Genomic DNA, 20,656 nt, shown 5'->3' with positions numbered 1-20,656 from the left:
ATAATCTTGATTACTGCACACGATTTGCCAGTATCCTAAACAAGTGCTCTCTGGACTTGATTACATTAACCATTGAATATCTTACTCAAGCTATTTCTGATAGCAAGCAGGCTATTGACTCCATTGAGATCCAATTAAAGGACTGTCTTAAGATAGAGGATTTACAAGCATTGAAAACAAAGGTTGATAAACAATGTACAGATTTGAGGATGCAAATTCAAGCTACCAAAAGAACCAAATATATTCGGGACTCCGAGGACTACTCAACCAATCGTGTATACCGGTGCAAGACAAGTCTGGCACGGCCATCCAGAATACCAGACGCCCAGGCCGCAGGGCAGGCTACACATCCTCAGGATCTGGGAGCGAATCTACTACTGGCCAACAACTTTTTTTAGGGAGACGACGCCGGCCAAGAAAGCCAACACAAGGAGAGCAGGCCGCCATCATAGGAGAAGTAGATGCCCCACGAGTAACTCGTTCACAGGTATACCCGATTCTTTAGTTCTAAATCTGTCTTCTAAGACCTTGAACTTAGCTTAAATACAGCTATTACAGAGGGGTTAATCATTTAGCCCCACTGCACCTCTTGACACCTTTAATTTGGACATGGATCTCCAACGTTTTTTCCGATCTATGCGGCTAAAAGCTAATTTCTCTAAGGAGAGAGAGAGTCCGCATCAGGGGACATTGGACATTCTGATGTAATTATTGGTTCATTGACTTTGAAGCAATTTGGTTTACGGCTGAAAAGCCATTATATGCCTCCTAAGAGTGAACACCCTGTAGAAGCATATATAGGGCTAGTCAAGAGGGATATTGACAAGCTATTAACTCAGCTGAAACAAGGGGGACAGTGTTATTTACACCAGAATCTCTTGATTTTGGAGAGACAGACTATCCGTCATCTATTGGATGATGATACACTTATATTTAAACCTGCAGATAAAGGGGGAGCCCTGGTGATACTTGATAAAGATTACTATGTGCAAGAAATTTTAGGCCAATTATCCAATAATGAAACATATATAATTTTGCCAAGGGATCCGGTATTTGATATCAAGCGTGAGCTTGAAAAAATAATTAAGCAATATGAAGGGAATGCTACCATAGATCGGAAATTAGCGGAATTTCTCATCAAACAATATACCATCACCCCTGTATTTTATACCCTCCCCAAGATACATAAATGTATGGAACGCCCTCCAGGACGACCAATAGTCGCAGCAACCGATTCAATACTGACCCCTCCTGCTATCCTCCTTGAAAAAATTCTTACACCGTTAACACAGACCGCCCCTTCGTATTTAAGGGATACTCACCATTTCTTAGAGGAACTTAATTTTTTTTAAATTGATACAGATTGTATACTAGTGACTCTAGATGTGTGTAGCTTATACACCTCCATAACTCATAACAAAGGTTTAACCGCAGTGCGGAATATGTTGGATCGTAGTGAATATACACCACTTCAGAAAGATTTTTTTCTTGCACTTTTGACCACAGTCCTGACACAAAATTAGTTTATTTTTCAAGATACTTACTATCAACAGTGCCGCGGGACCGCGATGGGGTCCAATGTCGCACCACCGCATGCAAATTGCTATATGGCTCAGTTCGAACAGGATTTTATATATCCTCATCCACTTTTTCAAGAGCATTGCATTTTTTGGAAGCGTTTTATAGACGATGTGTTTTGCTTATGGCGGTGCGACATTGTGACCCTCCAAGAATTTTTTGTCTTTATCAATAGTATATGGCCCGAGCTAAAGTTCACAGCACATACAGATTTTTCCAAAATACCCTTTTTGGACACCTGGGTCATAAAGGGTCAAGATGGGGAATGTCAAACAGACTTATACACTAAAAATACAGATCGCAACAGCCTGCTTAGCTACGAAAGTAATCACCCACCTGCTACTAAAAGGTCCATACCTTATTCACAATTCCAGAGGGTCAATAGAATTGTTAGTGATCCCTCTACCCGTACTGTTCGTCTCCAAGAAATGACCAACAAGTTTAGGCAAAGGGAATACCTGGAAGGGTTACTTACACATCAGCGTAATAAATGTGAAACATCTCCAATAGAGCAGAGTAAGACACCACAGAAAAGACTCCCCCTAATTGTACAGTACCATCCTTGGATTAGCCGCATAAAGACAGTCATTAATAAGCATTGGAACATTATGACTAGGTCTTATCCCCAGATTGCAGAATTTCAAAGCCCTCCTATGTTATGCTACAAGCGGGCAGGTAATCTAAAAGATAAAATTATTAGAGCGGATATAGGCACTATCAAAAAGGGCCCCCGACAAATGACATTTTCTACTGTCAGGAAGGGCACCTTCTCTTGTTTAAGTTGTATCCATTGCTCTAGCAGCATAAAATATTCAGACCAAGGTCTTGTTACCAGTGGGGTACCTCAGGGATCTGTTCTGGGACCCATATTGTTTAATATCTTTATCAGCGAAATTGCAGAAGGCCTCGATGGTAAGGTGTGTCTTTTTGCTGATAACATAAAGATTTGTAACAGGGTTGATGTTCCTGGAGGAATACACCAAATGGAAAAGGATTTAGGAAAACTAGAGGAATGGTCAAAAATCTGGCAACTAAAATTTAATGTGGATAAGTGCAAGATAATGCACCTGGGGAGTAAAAACCCAAGAGCAGAATATAAAATCAGTGATACAGTCCTAACCTCAGTATCTGAGGAAAGGGATTTAGGGGTCATTATTTCAGAAGACTTAAAGGTAGGCAGACAATGTCATAGAGCAGCAGGAAATGCTAGCAGAATGCTTGGGTGTATAGGGAGAGGAATTACCAGTAGAAAGAGGGAGGTGCTCATGCCGCTCTACAGAGCACTAGTGAGACCTCATTTGGAGTATTGTGCTCAGTACTAGAGACCATATCTCCAGAAGGATATTGATACTTTGGAGAGAGTTCAGAGAAGAGCTACTAAACTGGTACATGGATTGCAGGATAAAACTTACCAGGAAAGATTAAAGGACCTTAACATATATAGCTTGGAAGAAAGACGAGACAGAGGGGATATGATAGAAACTTTTAAATACATAAAGGGAATCAACAAGGTAAAAGAGGAGAGAATATTTAAAAGAAGAAAAACTGCTACAAGAGGACATAGTTTTAAATTAGAGTGGCAAAGGTTTAAAAGGAATATCAGGACGTATTACTTTACTGAGAGAGTAGTGGATGCATGGAATAGCCTTCCTGCAGAAGTGGTAGCTGCAAATACAGTGAAGGAGTTTAAGCATGCATGGGATAGGCATAAGGCCATCCTTCATATAAGATAGGGCCAGGGGCTATCCATAGTACTCAGTATATTGGGCAGACTAGATGGGCCAAATGGTTCTTATCTGCCGACACATTCTATTTTTCTATGTTTCTAAATCGACCATCCGTAATGAAAATTTACTATTGCCAATTCCTTTGCATTTTTTCCAACAAAAACATAATGTGTCCCAACTTCGATTCAAATTTATCGAGGAGGTACTGCCCCCTCGAAGGGGAGGTAATAGGGTGGAGCTATTATTGAAGCGTGAAGCCTATTGGATTCACCGCCTACAAACGATGACACCCAAGGGGTTGAATCGGGAGTACGCGGTGAGCAGCTTTCTATGAGAACATGTAGATGACTATTGTGTATAATCATTCGTTTATGCCCGATTTACGTAACTATTTTCGTTTTCATATTTTCCTTGTGTCTCCGCAGTGTAACTGATTTATAGCGATCTCTGATGATACAGAAGGATCGCATTTATTTTCCTTTTTTCTTCCTGGATGTTAGTAAACATACCTTGGTTGTCTTGCCAACATGACGTCAGAATCATATGACTTGAAGGCTTCTATCATGTGACGAGGGGCGGGCTATTTAAACATAATGTTGATGTTCATTTCATTGCCACTCGCTGTTTGCTTGAGTTTGACAAAGGCACTTGCATGTGCCGAAACGCGCGTCACTTCTACCCATGAGTGGCGAATAAAATATTGATAATTGCATCTTACGTATGCAGCCATTGATAAAGTTGATTTACATTGGAGAGGGGGAAATCATGTGTGTCGTATGTCACATCTAGAATCTAGACAAATTTTTAAACTTAACACACTTCTTCCACAGGGCTTAAACGCTGAAATAGAACTGTTTGGCTTTTTATGAAGGAGGTGATGCACTATCAGTGACGAGGTACCCCGGAGGATTTTATAAATCCGGGGTCTTCCTTACCGGGAATGCACCACCTCATAAACCACACATTTCTACATTATTCTACATTATTCTACATTATATGCATTATGTCCACTACGGGAAATTTGACTTTTCTAGACACACTTCACATATTCTGTACTGGAGGCAACATGCAATGCAAAGTAGATGGAAACGCAGAGTAATGGCAATGGCTGTATACATAGCATTAGACATAACATTTTGGGTTAGGCTCTATACCAAATATAGATGTCTGCCTCCAGACTTGGATGTTTTCAACTAGAAAATTATATTTTACCGAATATCAGCAGCAATGAAAATATATGTATTAGAAACATAAAATTGATGGTATTTGTGTCTCCGGAAACAAATACACAAAAAACGCATGTGGGACCAAAAAACGCATTAAAGACGCACCAAAACCGCAATGCAGGTTACATGCGTTTTTTGTGCGAAAATGTCCCCAAATATGCGTCTAGTCGTTCTAGATATTTATTATGCTACAGAAATCTAAGATTGTGTAGGATTAATATATGGTATTTTATGTGAACTAAATGAAGTGTTGGTATGCTGCGTTTGTCGGATACCATAATCCAGTTACATATATTTAGGATGACTTCAACCTCAATTAAAGATATGGTATATAAGGGTATATTTATTCATAGTTGAGTTACCACTGAAGGAGTGAGAAATTACATACACTCCGAAACGCGTTTGCTTTTTATGAATTATCTATGAAGTACACTACTTTCTGAAGAAAAACTACAGCTATGCGCAATTGAGACAATATAAGAACTTTACCTACAAAATCTTGCTCACAAGCTTGATCAGGTATAAGGAACAGCTGTCTACGGATCCACATAAGGGAAGCCGGCAAGTTTAACACTCCAAATTCCCGTGAAAACTCACGAGACTTACTGCACTAACAACAATGGTCACGCTGAACACAGGTGGGACGCCACACAGTGTGCAACTTCATTCGCAGTTTGGTTACAACAACCGTGAGTACCCTGTTATGCCCACATTTTGAAAGAACAATTTGCCTAGATCTGGGGCTAATTCAGAGTGGACGAGTAACATCATATACAATATCCCCACTCATGAAACCTTGGGGAATACACTGAACTGTGTCAGTGTTAGGATGCACAGCATACGACCAATCTGCTGTATTTTCTTTGGAGAGACAACTATACAAGATCCATTATATATCCATTATCTATATATTGGAGTCTATAGGTTTATATTCGTCCATTGTTTGCCATTGTATACTGTATTATTATATGGTGATTTTATTGTTCAATATCTCCTTGTTTTATCGCCCAGAGGTGAATGCCAACAGGTTTTAATTTTATTTTTATTTTTATTATTATTTTTTATATTTTATTGTGTACTGGATGTTAATAAACTATTGTATTTCCAAATGACCCAAATATTTGGCTGTGCCTATCTCCATTTTCAAAATCTTTTCTACTTAAGATACGTCAAAAAGTGCGCCAAAACTTTGGCACATGATTCAGGCATAAATTAAGTCAGCTAATAGGTGATGTAAACATAGTCCTAACAGTATAAAGGTGTGCAAGATTTATCATCCTGCATCAGCCACTTTGATAAATTTGGTACAGTTGAAAACTGTCTAGTCTAAGTTTAGACTGTCTAAATCTTAGACAATAATAGTAAAACTTCTACAATGCACTTGATCCCTTGCTATAGTACCATCTGCAGTCTGTGTATGGTTTCCTTTAATAGACAAACACCCTGTGAAGACCGTATTATTGAAGTGCATGCTTAACTGTTTGGCCAAAAAATACCCACCACCATATCCTATTATGTATTATAACTTAATGCTTTAAAAATCAGTATAACAAACACCTAACAATAAGACTAAGTATGCACTCCCATTAGTTTTCCTGACTCCACCATAGAAATTGAGAAAACAATAAATTAACCACAAACCCCAAGCATATAAATCTTCATTATGTTAGGTCATTACAAAAATTCTGAATTGTTTATTTTTTTTTTATCTTGATCAGTATTCCAGGACGGTGTAGAGGATGAATATCTAGAATACTTTAGAATACTGTAGAAATGGAGGCAGACAAAAACAGAGTTTCACTGGTTTTAACTGAGGTTAAAATAGATTAGGCTAAGGGTGAATATGAGTCACTGCTCTGTAATATTTGACCTAAAAAACACACTTAACATAAGCTCTTAAGAATGGGACATATTATAAGTGATTACTGTGCAAACATTCTTCGCAGCAGCTGTGGATATTAGGTGCAAAAAATCCTTTTCCATTGCCGTCCTAGAATTAAGAGTCATATACAGTATCTCACAAAAGTTAATACACCCCTCACATTTTTGTAAATATTTTATTATATACACTGCTCAAAAAAAATAAAGGGAACACAAAAATAACACATCCTAGATCTGAGTTAATTAAATATTCTTCTGAAATACTTTGTTCTTTACATAGTTGAATGTGCTGACAACAAAATCACACAAAAATAAAAAAATGGAAATCAAATTTTTTAACCCATGGAGGTCAGGATTTGGAGTCACACTCAAAATTAACGTGGAAAAACACACTACAGGCTGATCCAACTTTGATGTAATGTCCTTAAAACAATTCAAAATTAGGCTCAGTAGTGTGTGTGGCCTCCACGTGCCTGTATGACCTCCCTACAACGCCTGTGCATGCTCCTGATGAGGTGGCGGACGGTCTCCTGATGGATCTCCTCCCAGACCTGGACTAAAGCATCTGCCAACTCCTGGACAGTCTGTGGTGCAACGTGACATTGGTGGATAGAGCGAGACATGATGTCCCAGATGTGCTCAATTGTATTCAGGTCTGGGGAACGGGCGGACCAGTCCATAGCATCAATGCCTTCGTCTTGCAGGAACTGCTGACACACTCCAGCCACATGAGGTCTAGCATTGTCTTGCATTAGGAGGAACCCAGGGCCAACCGCACCAGCATATGGTCTCACAAGAGGTCTGAGGATCTCATCTCGGTACCTAATGGCAGTCAGGCTACCTCTGGCGAGCACATGGAGGGCAGTGCGGCCCTCCAAAGAAATGCCACCCCACACCATTACTGACCCAATGCCAAACCGGTCATGCTGGAGGATGTTGCAGGCAGCAGAACGTTCTCCACGGCGTCTCTAGACTCTGTCACGTCTGTCACATGTGCTCAGTGTGAACCTGCTTTCATCTGTGAAGAGAACAGGGCGCCAGTGGCGAATTTGCCAATCTTGGTGTTCTCTGGCAAATGCCAAACGTCCTGGACGGTGTTGGGCTGTAAGCACAACCCCACCTGTGGACGTCGGGCCCTCATATCACCCTCATGGAGTCTGTTTCTGACCGTTTGAGCAGACACATGCACATTTGTGGCCTGCTGGAGGTCATTTTGCAGGGCTCTGGCAGTGCTCCTCCTGTTCCTCCTTGCACAAATGCGGAGGTAGCGGTCCTGCTGCTGGGTTGTTGCCCTCCTACGGCCTCCTCCACGTCTCCTGATGTACTGGCCTGTCTCCTGCTAGTGCCTCCATGCTCTGGACACTACGCTGACAGACACAGCAAACCTTCTTGGCACAGCTCGCATTGATGTGCCATCCTGGATAAGCTGCACTACCTGAGCCACTTGTGTGGGTTGTAGACTCCGTCTCATGCTACCACTAGAGTGAAAGCACCGCCAGCATTCAAAAGTGACCAAAACATCAGCCAGGAAGCATAGGAACTGAGAAATGGTCTGTGGTCACCACCTGCAGAACCACTCCTTTATTGGGGGTGTCTTGCTAATTGCCTATAATGTCCACCTGTTGTCTATCCCATTTGCACAACAGCATGTGAAATTGATTGTCACTCAGTGTTGCTTCCTAAGTGGACAGTTTGATTTCATAGAAGTGTGATTGACTTGGAGTTACATTGTGTTGTTTAAGTGTTCCCTTTATTTTTTTGAGCAGTGTATTTTCATGGGACAACACTGATAGATATGACACTTTGATACAATGTAAAGTAGTCAGTGTACAAATTGTATAAAAGTGTAAATTTAGTGTGCCCTCAAAATAACTCAACACACAGCCATTAATGTCTAAACCGCTGGCAACAAATGTGAGTACACCCCTAAGTGAAAATGGCCAAATTGTGGCCAATGATCGATTTTCCCTCCCCGGTCTAATGTGACTCGTTATTGTTACAAGGTCTCAGGTGTGAATGAGATGCAGGTGTGTTAAATTTGGTGTTATCGCTGTCACACTCTCTCATACTGGTCACTGGAAGTTCAACATGGCACCTCATGGTAAAGAACTCTCTGAGGATCTGAAAAAAAGAATTGTTGCTCTATAGAGATGAGCGAATCAAAGCTGACGAAGTTAAATTCGTTCCGAATTTCAGGAAAAATTTGATTCTGAACGAATGCGAATTTCCTCACACTTCGTGGTAACGAATCGCTTTATTTCCTACAATGGCGGGCGGCTAAAATGGCATTTAAAATGGCGGCTACACATGTGAGGACATGGGTCAAGGAACTCTGGGAAGGCGGGATGACCCATAATGCCGAGAATGCAGGTAATCAGCAGCCAGCCCGGTGATGTCACAGCCCTATAAAAACGGCGGCCATCTTTGGTGCCATTCACCATCGTACATTGGTCAGGGACAGACGTGTATGCAGGCGCTAGGGAGAGTGAAATAAAAACTAATTGTTAAAAAAAAACAGGAAAGAAGCGATTTACTAGTGCAGGGAAAGGACAGTGAGAGGAATCATTTCACAGGCAGGGAGAGATGTGTGCAGATGCTAGTAGCAGGGGCGTAGCTATAGGGGGTGCAGATGTAGCAGTCGCTACCGGGCCCAGGAGCCTGAGGGGCCCAAAGTCCCTTGTGCCACATAAGACACTGGCATTATAGAAAGTGCATGCTGGTCAATTTACACCTCTGGCTGGAGGGAAAGGGTTAGGTCAAGAATTTGGCATGAGGGGGTGCCCTTTCAATGTTTGGCTCTGGCAGCAGGAAGGCTATGTGCTCCCCTGCCCCTTGCCAACAAGCACTAAGGGAATGGGGGCCCAAGCTGAACTCTTGCACCAGGGCCTGTGAGCCTTTAGCTACGCCCCTGGCTAGTAGGGAGAGTCATTGGAATTTCCTCATTGTGAAAACCAGCGATTTACAAGTGGAGGGAAAGGACAGTGAGAGGAATCATTTCACAGTCAGGGAGAGACGTGCAGATGCTAGGGAGAGTTATAGTAAAATCCTCATTGTGAAAACAATCAATTTAAAAGTGCAGTGAAACATTACATGGGGATCCAGATAGTCTCATAATACCTCTCTGTTATTCCAGCAATTAGTTATTGGGGTGAAAGTCAGGGGCGTAGCTATAGGGGAAGCAGGGGAAGCGGCTGCTTTGGGGCCCTGACCCAGAAGGGGCCCATCCAGGAGGAGGAGGACTAAAAGATTTAGGCCCCCTCAACAGTATTACACAATGAAATTATATACAGTGGCAGTATAGACAGTGTAGAAAATGGATGGAAAAGCTGCCGGGCCTGGTCTCAGAGAGCGATCTTTACTAGCCACAGGAATGGGGGCGGCTTCAAAGGAAGGGGTTGCAAAAAAATTACTTGGGGAGGGGGGCCCCATTTAAAAATTTGCTATGGGGCCCAGTCATTTCTAGCTACGCCAATGGAACAAGTGGTATGTTGAAAAGCCTTTAGTGGCTTTTATCTGTGGAAAAAGATAAATATATAGGCAAGTCACTTTTGCTGTTAACTGCCTGATATCATTTAATGGCCTATTTCAATACAATACAAGAAATATATACGCAGGTCACTTTTGTTATTATTTACGCTAAAATCATTTCTAGTGAAAGAGTATAGGGCGGTATTTCAGTAATACACAAAACATTTAAGCACACTGCACGGTTGCATTCATTTCTGGTGAAAGAGTATAGGGGCTTATTTCTTAAAAAAATAAAAATATATACACACTGCTGGTGAAAGCATATAGTGGCCTATTTCAGTCCAACACGAAAAATACATTTTCAGATCACTTCTGCATTTATTTCTGTTGAAAGCGTATGGGGATCTATTTCAGTAAACAAAGAAAAATAGATACGCACTGCACTGTTGCAGTAATTTCTAGTGAAAGAGTATAGGGCCGTATTTCAGTAATACAAGAAAAATATATACCCACTGCACTGTTGCAGTTATTTCTGGTGAAAGCATATAGTGGCCTTATTTCAGTAATACAAGAAAAATATTTACTCAGGTCACTTCTGCAGTTATTTCATACACACAGTTGACATTTGCTGTTATTTGTGTTCAAACCATTTATTGCCAGTTCAGTACAATAAGAGAAAAATATACACAGTTCACATTTTGGTGTTATTTGCGCTAAAAGCGTTTATTGCCATATGTAAGAAACAAAAGCTAAAAATATACACAGTTAACTTTTCCTGTTATTTACACTAAAATCATTTATTGACCTTTTTCTGTTATTTTAGTTCAGCTAAAAGTATGTCAGACAGAGAAGTGCCAGGACATGCACAGAGGAGTGGCAGAGGCATAAATGTTTCTGGCGCAGGCAGAGGTTGCAGCAGATTAAGGGGCCGTGGCAGCAGGAGTCGCAGCGAGAGGCCTGAGCTCCCGGTGTCTTGACCAGCAACCCAGCGGTTATTGATTGGTAAACTCGGTCATCCAATTCATCCCAAGTGACATCGGACACCCCCAGACAACAGTTGGCATGGCCCGGGATCAGGCCCTGTGCCCTCACCTGTCCTCAAACTGACTCTGTCCTTTGATGTTCCCTCAGCCACAGAAGTACTATCTGCTGTGGGCTCAGCTCTACTATTCAGCGAGGACGAGCTACTCGAGGACAGTCAGCAGCTAATGCCAAGCCAATATTTGGAGGAGACATCCGCCGCTTCCTCCGATTGGCGGGCATGTAGTGATGAGGAGAGTGGCGTTGGAGGTGGTGTTGCGAGCGGTCATACTCCTGGCCCAGAGAGCATTGAGGAGGACACCAGTGACTTGCAGACACTACTCGATGATGATGAAGCTGATCGCACTTGGGAGCCGGGCGAAGAAGGGGCTTCATCATCATCGGGAGAAGAGGTTGCCAGCTTGCCCACGAGGCAGCGGCTGAGCCAGCAACATGGTAGCATGGCTGGAAGTCAGCAGGGTGGCGGCAGTGGGAGTTCGGCAGCCAAATGGGCCCAAGGTAGACCACCCGCTTCGCAGCAGCCTAGCTGCCTGGAAAGGAGTGGTGCACGGGTTCACGCAAGCAGTGACATTAGCAGTCAGTCAGTGCGGAGTGTTGGGGGGAAAATCAGCTACTCGGCTGTGTCAGATTTTTGTCAAGACTCCGGAGGAGGTGATCATAGCCATATGTTGAATCTGTGGGCAGAAGGTGAGGCATGGCCAGGGGGCCAATGTTGGCACCACTGCCCTGTAACAACATATGCAGCGACACCATAAAGTTGCCTGGGACAATCGTGGCTCTGATGTGGTGGTCCAGCCTGCCGCAGCCACCGCTACATCACCTAGTGGCATGCACCCCATTGCAGGCAGTCAAGGTTCCACCGGCTCAGCAGAAGGGAGCTGTTTGTCCCATCGTCTGCTGGTCCTGAAGCTCCTGCTCCTCCTCCTTCTACTCCTTGTCAGTCATTCTGCCAGCAATCAATCACTGAAACGATTGCCAAGAGACAGCAGTATGCATACATGCATCCAATGGCCCAGAAGCTGAATGTGCTCCTGGCCAAGTTGCTGGTGCTGCAGTCCCTCCCTTTCCAAGTGGTGGACTCTGCACCTTTCATAGAACTGATGTCTTGTGCCGAGCCGAGGTGGAGAGTCCCAAGCCATCATTTCTTTTCACAAAAGGCAGTACCAGCCCTGCACACGTATGTAGAACAGAAGGTGGGCCAGTCCTTGAGCCTGTCTGTGTCTGCCAAAGTGCATGGTAGCGCCGACCTGTGGAGCTGTAACTATGGTCAGGGACAATACATGTCCTTTACGGCCCACTGGGAGATTGTGGTTCTTGCACAACCACACCAGAAACTTGGCCAGGTGACGCCGCTTCCGCCTCCACGTTGTCACACCATTTGTCCTGCCACAATGTCCGCCTCCACATCCTCCACCATGTCCGCAGCCTCCACTGCAGGGACAAGTCACAGTGCCCCCTCCAGCATTCCACATGTGCAGGACACGACAGTGTCACGTGGTTCAGGAAGGCTGAACCATGCGCCCTGCATGGCACACGTGTTCAATCTGGTTGTCAAGCGGTTCCTGAAGTCTTCTACCCATCTGCAAGACATTCTAAAAATGACCAGGAAACTTTGCATGCACTTCAGCCACTCATACACTACAAAGCACACCCTGCTTGAGCTGCAGAGGCAGAACGGCATCCTCCAACATAGGCTGATACGCGACATTTCCACCCGTTGAAATTCCACCATCCATATGTTGGACCGACTGTACGAACAGAGAAAGGCCATCTGTGGTATCATGCTGCTGCTGTTGCTGCCATCTCCACACTATGTCACCTTGCCAATCTGTGGTATCATGCTGCTACTTCTGCTGCCATCTCTACACTATGCCAACTTGCCACTCTGTGGTATCATGCTGCTGTTGCTGCCATCTCCACGCTATGTCACTGTGCCACTCTGTGGTATCATGCTGCTGCTGTTGCTGCCATCTCCACACTATGTCACCTTGCCACTCATTAGTACCATGCCACTATGTGCCCTCCTCATGCTGACATTTCCACACTATGTCACCTTGCCACTCATTTTTATCATCATGCTGCTGCTGCTTGAAGGTCTTGGACTGATCACTCGCCCCACGATCTAATTTAGGTTTTGGAACCGACAAACCCAACTTGCTTTTGAGGGCTGCATTAATCTGAAGGTTACCGTCGTACAGCTTCTACAGATAACTTTCCATCTGCATCTTTCTTAACAATCTGTGTCCTCAGTCTTTTATCCAGATTCTGTCATTGAGCCACTCTGTAGCCTTCTGATGCTGTCACCAACTCCATACTCTGTCATTTTGCCACTCTGTGGCCTTCTTGACACTAACATGGACTTGTAATACTGAGTTAATACTTGAGTTATTTGGTCGGTTTTGGCCCCGTGACTGCCCAAATAAGTGAAGTGTTCAGTGATTCTAATAGCGACACCTGTCATCTGCATGTTATCCTTACTGACAGTATTATTTCATTAACCCAGCACATTCCCTATGCGTGTTACTGCAAGGCACAGTGTTCTACATCCATATAAAGGCTCTCTGCAGCCCGGAAAAAACCATTTTTTTATGCGATTCGCCGCAAATAAATTTGGATCGAAGCAAATTTCTGGGGAAAATTCGGCAGACCAGCCAATTCGAATTTTTGAGAAATTCGCTCATCTCTATTGCTCTACATAAAGATGGCCTAGGCTACAAGAAGATTGATAACACCCTGAAACTGAGCTGCAGCACGTTGGCCATAACCATACAGCAGTTTAATAAGACAGGTTCCACTTAAAACAGGCCTTGCCATGGTCGACAAAAGAAGTTGAGTGCACGTGCTCAGTGTCATATCGCGAGGTTGTCTTTTCAAAGTGCTGCCAGCATTGCTGCAGAGGTTAAAGGGAAGGGGGGGGGGGGGGGGGTTTAGGCTGTCGGTGCTCAGACCATAATCTATACACTGCAACAAAATGGTCTGCATGGCTGTCATTCGAGAAGGAAGCCTCTTTTAAAGATGATGCTCAGGAAAGCCTGCAAACAATTTGCTGAAGAGAAGCAGACTAAGGACATGGATTACTGGAACCATGTCCTGTGGTTTGATGAGACCAAGATAAACTTATTTGGTTTAGATGGTGTCAAGCGTATGTGGCAGCAACCAGGTGAGGAGTACAAAGACAAATGTGTCTTGCCTACAGTCAAGCATGGTGGTGGGAGTGTCATGGTTTGGGGCTGCATGAGAGCTTTCGGCTGTTGATAGCTACAGTTTATTGAAGGAACCATGGATGCCAACATGTACTGTGATATACTGAAGCAGAGCATGATCCCCTCCCTTCGGAAACTTGGCCGAAGGGCAGTATTCCAACATGATAATGACCCCAACACACCTCCAAGATGACCACTGCCTTGCAAAAGAAACTGAGGGTAAAGGTGCTATACTGGCCAAGCACGTCTCCAGACCTAAACCCTTTTGAGCATCTGTGGGGCATTCTCAAATGGAAGGTGGTGGCGCACAAGGTCTCTAACATCCACCAGCTCCGTGATGTCATCATGGAGAAGTGGAAAAGGATTCCATTGGCAACCTGGGAAGCTCTAGTGAACTTCATGCCTAAGAGTTAAGGCACAGCTGGAAAATAATGGTGGCCACACAAAATATTGACACTTTGGGCACAATTTGGCCATTTTCACTTAGGGGTGTACTCACTTTTGTTGCCAGCGGTTTAGACATTAATGGCTGTGTGTTGAGTTATTTTGAGGGCACACCAAATTTACACTGTTATACAAGCTGTACACTACTACTTTACATTGTATCAAAGTGTTATATCTTCAGTGTTGTCCCATACAAAATATAATATTTACAAAAATGTGAGGTGTGTACTCACTTTTGTGAGATACTGTAAGAGTCCTTGACTACATTGGGATCAGCTGCTTATTACTCCACCTTAGATTTGACCATTGGGCATTGGCAAGTGCCTTTGGTACACTTGGAACCTTCTAGAAGTTGATAGAACACTGCGTAGTTAATAAGAACTTGTTATACTTGGATGATATCACATACACTCCGTCTTACGAAGAAGACCTACAACATCTTTCTGAGGTCTTCCAGGTTCTCAGCACACATTTTCTCAAGGTCAGGCACTCCAAGTGTCATCCACTAAAACCTCAAGTTAAAGGGGTTGTGCAGGCACTGTATATTGATGACGTATCCTCGGGATAGTTCATCAATATCTAATCAGCGGAGGGTTTGACACCCGACACCTCACCGATCAGCTGTTTGAAGAGGGGGAAGCGGCTTCCTCTTCATTATACTGCATGTCATCTCCCTTGCAGCGGCAATGCAGTGTAAATACAAGTACTCACTCCATTCAAGTGAATGGAGAGAGTACTTGTAATTATACTGCTCTGCCAAGACTTCTGAGAGGTCAGGCAGTGTAATAAAGATGGAAGTAGTGCATGAAGTGTGGCCTCCTCTTCAAATAACTGCTCGGCAAGGGTGTCAGGTGTCGGACCCACACCGATCAGATATTGATGACCTATCCCCAATTTATACTGCCTGCACAACCCCTTTAAGTACCTGGTACATGTCATCTATAAAGGTGTGATGCCTGATCTGAAAAAGATTGCTGTTGTCATGGACTGGCCTACCTCTACTACCGTGAAGGGGGTAAGAAGTTTTCTGGGTTTTACAGACGATTACAGCACATCATACCCTTCTTCACTCAGATTGCACAGCCACTACAAGAGCTCCTGAAAGGTTACCCCAAGAAATATTTGAAAAGCTGAACATGGAGTGGACTGAAGATCAAGAGATCACCTTCCAGCTTTTGAAGCATATATTAATTGAACCTCTTACCCTTGGCTACCTGGACTACACCTTTCCACCTTTATGCTGAACACAAGTAAGAAGTGTATTAGAGCCATCTTGTCCCGGATACAAGATGGAGGAGAAAAGTTGATAGATTTTGCCTACCAGGCCTACAAAATGTTCAGAACTACAGTTCCTTTAAATTGGAGTTCCCTGCATTAGTGTGGGCTGTCACCAAGAAGCTTTAAACACTACCCCATGACCACACCAGTCGTAGACTACAGGGTTAACAACCCCCTAGTGCATCTGAACATAGCTCTGCAAGGATCCCTGGAACAGAGATGGGCCTCTTGTCTTGACAATTACAACTTCGTAGTCAAGTACAGACCTGGCAAGTCTAATGAGAATGAGGATACCTTATCCCACTTACCAACTGGTGAAGACCTTGCTCAGAATGAAGACGACTAGGAAGAAGTGGAAATGCTAGCCTTCTACACCATTTTACCTAGAATAAGACTGTTACCATCAAAGGATTAGGAGCACTCTGCTCCCTGCAACAGAGTTCAGAGCTGGGTATATGGGAAATAGCTCACTCTCTCACAGCCACAGAAAGGTGCTCAAGTCGGAATTGACTCACCCTTCAAAATGCATATAATATCTAGTACCAAGAGACTGGCACACTAAACATATGGAGAAAGATGGCTAGATTCAAAACCGCAGAATTTATTATACATGCAAATAAAATTCAACAGATAAAATCTTGATATAATAAAAAATATATGTTCAGTGTGGTATAATGAACATTCAATAATTCTCTAAAACATCAATAAATTTGCATAATATATCATCGATGATTATAACATAAAATATAAATACACCTTTATGATTCATGGAGTGCCTAATACCAAAAGTCATTTGTATCTATTCACAGAAAAATTCCTAGGTAATAGATAATATAAAAGTCACTTCATTAATTTTGTCCCTTATAGAAAAAAGTGCAGGGAGATTGTTATCCACTGCTGCACTGGTATCAGTGGTATTGGAGAAATGAAAATGGTCAGTTTTACTTTTCTGTATAATCGATTTTCTTTCGTTCAATGTTATTATCTGGTCTTCTAAATGTTAGAGCCAGTAATGATAACCCACAGTTTGTGGGCTTACCTTCACTTTTTCTGGCTGGTCCATCTAGTTCGTCGGGATCCGCTGGGTGCCGGCGTCCCGGCTATCTCACAGTCGGTGTCCCACGTGTATTCAAAAAATACAACCGGAGAATAGTTCGGAATTCCGGAAGTGACGTGATCAGCAGGCAAGACAGAGCTTTCGATCTTTCTTGGTAGGTATCTTCGTTACAACAATCGATGCTCTTGAAGGTAATGTGAAAATCTTACAGTGCACTGTTAGTTTCTATGATAAAGTCCGTTCTTCATAGAAAAGGGTCATATTCCAATGTCATACGCGTTTCAGGGACGGCTCTCCCCTTCCTCAGTGGTGATGACCCTTCCATATGCCTTATGGGTTTTTATACCCTTAACTGGTCAATTCCAAAACCCGATATAGAATGAATTGATTAATTATCATAACAGTTTTGTGAACTTATTTCAACTCATTTTGGATATAAGAGTATATATATATCACATTTCTGTTGACTCTAATCTCATATCTTTCATTTTACATTCAATTTTTTCGCTTGCGGTTTTATTGCGGTTTCTGTGCGTTTTTTTCTTGATGGTGCGTTTTCTTGGGATAAGTTCTCATTTTTCATATTAAGCATGGTCTATGCAAAAAATTTATTGCACATGTTTTATTTAAGTTTATATATTGCTGCAACCGTCCATATGGTGTGTCTGTCAATAGTAGTCATTTCCATATAATTAAAATTATATCATTTTCATGAAATATTAACAATAAAACCCTATCGAATAATGTAACACAATCACTAAATCTGTACACAATGTGGATTTCGATATTTTCATTAATTCGCACATATTTATGCATGTAGTTATATGTCCTCCCTTAGTATTGACCCCTTTTGTGCTTCAATTGGTCATACGTATAAGGAACAATGATTTGTCGCCCATATGCGGAACATTAGAATCTCTATTCGTATTAATCCATAATATGGGGTTTTGGAATATTCTGTTTTTACGAAGGAACATCTTGCTAGATGGAAAAGGGGCATGCGTTCAACCCCGAGGGAGGATCGCAGTGCTGATAGACAGCCAGACATGCGATCCCCCATTGGAAGAGGAGCGAACGCCCCACATCCTCATAAAAAACTGAATATTTCCAGGTCGGCATTTAGTCCTCTAGGTATAAGGCTGCCAAAATCATATATACGTTTTGATTCCGCCCTTGACATTTTTTCGATATGGTTGCCACCTCTCCAATAGTGTTCTATCTGATCCAACGCCAAAAAGGACAGACCTTTGCAGTCTTTATTATGTACCTCTTTGAAATGTTTCGATAGGGCATTGTTTTCACAACCCTTTGCTATATTACCTAGATGTTCAGATATTCTGGTTTTTAGCTGCCTCTTTGTTCTGCCAATATATTGTTTTGGGCATGGGCATTGGATCAGATAGATAACACTAGAGGAGTTCACAGCTGCCCCTAATGAAAGAACTGTGGGCTAAGCTTCAAGCAGAGAGTCAGGTGATGGGAACGTTGCAAGATTTCCTCATCAGTGTAAGGACACCTGAGATGACTAGTTGAGGCAATGCAGACTCAGATTTAGTCCAATTATGAAGACAAAGAAAATATCTCTTTATAAAGCTGGGGCTGATGATGCGTAGCACACTTGATCCCATCACTGATGACGTTACATCAAGTTGTGGTCCCCTGCTCTGCTTCATGAGTAGTGCTTGAAATGTACCTTGACAAGCCTAGACACTTTGGTGAGTAGAATACAGAAGCCACCATCTTCAGACGCTTCTACTGGATCGGCACATGTAGAGACATATAGAACTGGTGCCAAGAATGTCCTACCTGTGACCTGCGAAGAGGTGAGACTCGACCAAAAAGCCCATCCTATTATGAGACACAGATCTCTGGAAATCATGACAGCGCCAAATTTGAGCCCTCCAGCTAGTTTGTTGTTACAGTTAGATTTGAGAGCAGCCGTCTTCTGGAAAAACTGTATGCTGCCCTGTGGTTGTCCTGAGAAAATCTTGATAGACAGAACATCAGCACTTTCACAGCTTTTCCATGAACTATGTTCCTTCTACAGTTGCCAGAAATTCCAGACAACAGCTTACCACTAGCAAAGCAATTGCCTCTATGATAAGGTAAACAAGATGTCCACAGGGGGCTGATTGGCCCATTCTGCTGCCCGAGCTAGTCTATAATAACACTGTACACTGTTCCATAGGGTTAACCCCTAATACATCATGTTTGGCTATCTGGGCAAACTATGAGCTGATCTATCCCTTGCAGATGCCTTCAACCCACTGCCACAAACTAACTGGCTGAGGCTGATGCTCATGAGATCATTGAAGTTGGGTGATTGTGTCTGACAAAAGAATAACCACCAGATAAACAAACTAGGCAAAAAGTGAAAGAGCCCTATGGCAGCAAGGCTATCCTATATTCTGGCAAAGACATGCATGAAATTTTAAGAGAAGGTTGGAAATCCCAAGTGGTTCTCAAACTGCATCTTAAGGGGATTTCTCCTGAGGCGTCTCCTACAGTTGAGAAAAGACTGGTATCTCTGGATAGGCAGCTGCGTGTTGCACAGTGTTAAGTGAAACCACTGTGTCAACCAAGAGATTTGGGTGTCAGGACAGGCGGCATACATGCAAATCCATGAGAGATGGAAGGTCAGGTCGGGCTGCAAAGGGTCAATATAGAAATCAAGTGCAGGCAGTGGAGAATCAGTGTCAGGGAACAGGCGGAGGTCTGTACACAGGCAGACAAACGGAGCAGCAAATCTATCAGGGACTAGCATGGTAGACAAACCTATAGCTCAGGCACCCTCTCACTGGGGAAGGTTGCTTGAGTACTCCAAGGTGGCCAGTAGTGTTGATCAAGCATGCTCGGCCGAATACCGCATGTGCTCGAGCACAATGTTCGAGTCTCCTCCCCGCACGTTTGTTGGCGTAACGTGCGGGTAAGTACTGCCCTTCACTGTAATGCCGTAGCCATGTTGGTTACTGGTATTAAAGTAATTGGCTGGCCGGAACGCGTCATTGGGTGCTATGTAGCACCCAATGACCCCTGATCGGCTCAGTGTTAGTCAGGGAGAGCTGTGCTGAAGAAGGGAAAGATAGTGTAGGGAGTAAAAAAAAAATTATGTTGAAAAACTTGTCAGGGACCCAAAAGTCCTTTTAAGCACTTTGGTTGTGTGTGGGAGCAGCAATATATATTTTTAGCGCAACTTGTGCTAAATTGCTAAAACTTTACAGATCCAAAAGTCCTTTTAAGGACTATTGTGTGTGGCAGCAGTATCTATTTTTAGCGCATCCTGCGCTAAAAAGCATGCAATAGTTAGGCCACTGCAGACAGCGACATTATCTATTTCCGTAGACGGTGTCCGCTGCGGACAGTGACATTAGCTGTGCTACATCCCCTGTGTAACGTGTGCACATCCAAAAAATATCAGTGACATCCAGTGTACTTTTTCCGTAGACGGTGTCCGCTGCGGACAGTGACATTAGCTGCGCAACATCTCCTGTGTAACGTTTCCACATCCCAAATACCTGTGACATTCCCTATAATTTTTTTTTGGCAGCTGGTGACATCAGTGACATTATCTGCGGTATTTCTCCTGTGTAACGTTTCCACATCCCAAATACCTGTGACATTCCCTGTAATTTTATGGTAGCCGCTGTTGACATCAGCAACATTATCTGAGGTATATCTCCTGTGTGACGTTTCCACATCTCAAATACCTTTTTCAATTTTTCTGCGCATACACTTACAAATCCTACGCTACTG

This window comes from Bufo bufo, chromosome 3 (assembly GCF_905171765.1).
Source record: "Bufo bufo chromosome 3, aBufBuf1.1, whole genome shotgun sequence".
Taxonomy (NCBI): Eukaryota; Metazoa; Chordata; class Amphibia; order Anura; family Bufonidae; genus Bufo; species Bufo bufo.
This window is presented reverse-complemented; position numbering follows the sequence as displayed.